This window comes from Coenobita brevimanus, chromosome 46 (assembly GCF_032717465.1).
Source record: "Coenobita brevimanus isolate Jiangsu-jjx chromosome 46, ASM3271746v2, whole genome shotgun sequence".
Classification (NCBI taxonomy): domain Eukaryota; kingdom Metazoa; phylum Arthropoda; class Malacostraca; order Decapoda; family Coenobitidae; genus Coenobita; species Coenobita brevimanus.
Window position 1 is genome coordinate 18,205,707 of NC_136999.1, and position 4,424 is coordinate 18,210,130.

Consider the following 4,424-nt stretch of genomic DNA (forward strand, 5'->3'; position numbering starts at 1 on the left):
CATCCCTGTTTCAACCCAACCTTCAAAGAGAAAAATCCACTCAGTTCACCATCCACACGCACTGCAGCCTTAGCACCATCATACATACTCTTCACAGCATTCAACAACTTCCCATCTACTCCATATATTCTTAATACTTTCCACAGTCCTTGTCTATCCACCCTGTCACATGCTTTCTCTAAATCCATGAAACCTGCATACAACTTCTTTCCCTCCTCTAGAAACTTTTCTACTAAAGATCTAAGAATGAATATCTGATCTACCCAACCTCTTCCCTTTCTAAAGCCTCCCTATTCTTCTCCAACTAATTCCTCTGTTATTTCTCTAACTCTGTCAATACGTATCCTACCATACTCTTTTCCTGTTATACTAAGAAGACAAATGCCCCTATGATTACCACACACTTCTTTTTCCCCTTTTCCTTTGTACAAGGGAATAATTATACCTGACTTCCAATCCTCCAGAACTCTACCTTCCTCCCAGGCCAATCTGCACATCTTCCACATCCATTCTACTACTATCTCTCCCCCATGCTTCAACATTTCACCACACACTCCATCAATTCCTGGGGCTTTCCCCAATTTAACTTTCCTCATTGCTCCCACAACTTCTCTCCTACTGATTCCTTCCTGTCTTCTCACCTCCCTCCTTCTCCCAGCCATTCCCCAGCCACTTATACTCGCATCACTTCCATCTTCTATGTTCAACAATTCCTTAAAGTGTTCTCTCCATCTGCTCACTTTTTCTCCCTTCTCCACTAGTAATCTACCATTTTTATCTTTCACTCCCCTGCTAACTTCACTTCCACCCTGTCTTACTCTCTTCACCTCTTTCCAGAACATTTTCTTAGAGTCCCTCCACTTTACACTCAAATTCCTTCCAAATTCCTCATTCACTCTCTTCTTACTAATCTTTTCACCACTCTCTTTCTTTCTACATATAACTCTTTCTTCCGCCTCTCAACTTCTTCCACCCCCATATTTCTCATCCAATCATTGTATGCTTTCTTTTTTGCCATAGCCTCTCCCCTCCTCATTCCACCATGCTATTCCTTGCATCCCCCTCTGTCTTCGCTTCATCCCCCACACCACATCACATGCTGCATGCTGCACATATTTCTTCTGTGAATATCCTGCACACACCTTCCACGTCCCCCATCTGCTCCAATTCATATTTGCCCAATCGTTCCCCCACTTCTCTCTTATATTCTACCTTTTCCTCATCCTCTTGTAACCTTTCCACTCTCCTTGCAAATACTCCTTCTTCCCGTCCTTCCCTTCTTCTATTACTCCATCTTATTTGTATCTTGATTCTGGCCACCACCAAGTAGTGGTCAGAAAGGCCGCTCCCCCAACCTCTATAAGCTCTTGCATCCATTACACATCTTCGCATCCTTTCATCCACACACATAATCAATTATTGCCTTCCTTTCATTCAGTTCACCACCCATCCTTCTCATCACTCGCCATGTATACCTGTGGATCGTTTTGTGCCTGAAGAGGGTATTGGCTATCACCAACCCCCTCCTAGCACAAATGTCCACTAATGCACTGCCATTCTCATCTATCTCAGCAGGCACATCCCACTCACCAACTATTCCATCCACCTTCACATTCCCTACTTTACCATTCATATCACCGATCAAAAACACTCTCTCATTCCTTCCAAACTTTTCCATGCACATTTCCACATTTGTCCAGAACTCTTCTCTCACTCTGCTTGGACGATCTTGCGTTGGAGCATACACACACACAATCGCCCACATTTGTATTCCAACTTTCAATCTTACCCACACAATCCTTGACCCAACTGATCCATACTCTCTTATGTTCTTCTTCCATCTTTTACTCACAACTATACACACTCCTTCTTTTGCCCTCTCATTCTCACCTACTCCTGGACATATACCCCATCCATACTCCCATTCTCTCACACTCTCACCTCACCATATAGTTTCAGTTACTCCACATACATCAACTTTCGCACCCTCAAGCACCTGGACAATCTCTCTCTCTTTCACCTCATCATTCGCACCTTTTACATTCCACGTTACGATTACCATGTCCTTTGTCCGGTCCTTGGTCGTCATCTTTTGGTCAGTCGTTGTCCGAGGCTTCTTGTTAGTCTTTTTTGTTAGTTGTTTTCCGGGGAGGGGCACTAACCCTCCCCCTGAGGTATAAATAATAATATTGTTTTTAATGTATCAAAAACCCAGTTTTTATACCTATCAAGCCGACAAAATCTTCCACAAGAGGACCCACTAATGTTTCATAATATCCAGCTGAATCCTGTATCATCCGTGAACATGCTTAGGGTTTCATTCACTCAGGGATTATCGTGGAAAGATCATATTACATCTCTTGTAAAATCTGCTTCCAAGAGATTAGGTGTGATAAGCCAACTCCGTACCTTCTTTACCCTTCCACAGTTGTTGACTTTATACACGGGTTTTATTCGCCCCTGTGTAGAGTACAATTCTCATGTGTGGGGAGGCTCCCCACATGCAGCTCTTCTCAATAGGGTGGAGTCAAAGGCTTTTCGTCTCATTAAGTCTCCTCCTATTACTGGCTCCCTTCAACCTCTTTCTCTTCACTGCACTGTTGCCTGTTTACCTCTTTTCTATCGCTACTTCCATGGACACTGCTCCTCTGAACTGTCTGCTTGCATCCCTCCACCTCTACATCGGGTGCACGGCACCTGTCTAGCAACAAATTCTCATCCCTTTTCTGTCCAACTCTCTAATGCAAGAGTTAACCATTACTTCCAGTCTTTCACTTATGCAACAGGTCTTCTCTGGAACTGTCTCCCTCTGTCTATATTTCCTACTTCCTATGATCTCCAGTCTTTCAAACGTAGTGTGTCCAGGCATCTCGAAATGTACGGATCTTGACTTTGGCTCCCTTTGGTATTGTTTTTTGTTTTTTGTTTTTCTTGGTAGGAACTGTTTGCGGGCCCCTAGCTTTTAGTTCCTTCTTTGTCACAAAAAAAAAAAAAAAGTGATCTAACGTGTGAGGTCCTGCTGAGTGCATTGTTCAGTGAATCATTGAGAGTTTCAAAACTTTTATAGATAGTAATATTAGTAGCACTGAAGATAATATAGGAATCAGGCAATAACTGTCTATTAATAAATTGTATATATTTGGTTCTGCCAGCACTGAATGAGACAATGTTATTTTTTCCCCATTCAGTGATTTTAGATGTCTTGAATTATGGAGACTGCTTTACTGAGTTGTGAGTTAGAATAGTAAACTTTGTGAATGGGTGTTTAAGTGTGTATGAACTATGAAGTGTTGCCATCTGCCTAAGAATGGATGGGATTATGGGTGACAGATAATAGTTCATAAATATGAATTAGGAAATGGGTTGGAGGCAGAGCTGATGCTTGTGGCACTTCATCATTAACTGAGTGGAAATTGGAATATACATCATCTACTTTAATTCTTATCATTCTGTCACAGATATGAGGAAATCATTGGAACAAAAGATAATAGGTCATAGTAAAGAAGTTTGGATAGCAGAGAACGGTACCACACTCTGTCAAAAGCTATAGGATTATCAAGGGCTACTGCATGAATTACTCTATTTTGGTTAATTGACTGATGGACGGTGTGAGTCAGGAGACCGAGTATGTCAAAAGTGGATCTTTCGTTGCGAAATATATATATATATATATATATATATATATATATATATATATATATATATATATATATATATATATATATATATATATATATATACCTGGGAGTAGCGCCCCAGGAGGCTGCCCTATCAGTGGGTGTATAATGGCGGGATAGTTGCAGTGCCAAGACGCGCTTGGAGGGTGTCCCTGCAGCTGTCCTGGCAGGGTGCCCCGAGGCCACTACCACAGCCACTGGTAAGCTGGTGGGCTAGGGGTCCCAGATCCATTGCCTGGACCTGGGACTGTGCAGTGAGTGGGACCTGTGCTGTGTCTGTCCCCCTTTATTAATACTGAAGATGACAAAACAAAATAAGTTTCAAAGCAAGCCTGAGGACAATAAATCACCCATGGGGATGAGGGTGGGTTCATGGAATGTGGGAAGTTTGAGGGGAAGAGCGGGGGAAGTCGTTGAGGCATTCAGTAGGAGGTGGGTGGATGTGGCATGTTTGCAGGAAGTCCGGTACAGGGGTGGATCAGCCAGAAAGATTGTTGGGAAGGACTGTTGCTGTAAGTTGTTTTGGCAGGGGGGGACAGACCGATATGGAGGTGTTGGTGTGATGGTTGCGGAGAAATGGGTGGAATATGTTATGAATGTTTTGAGAGTAAGCGATAGGATATTGGTAGTGAAAATTCTGTTGGGAAGAAAGATAGCTGCGATTATATCGGCATATGCTCCACAGGCAGGATCGGATGAATCAGAGAAAGATAGATTTTGGGATGATTTAATACGTGTAGTGGGTGG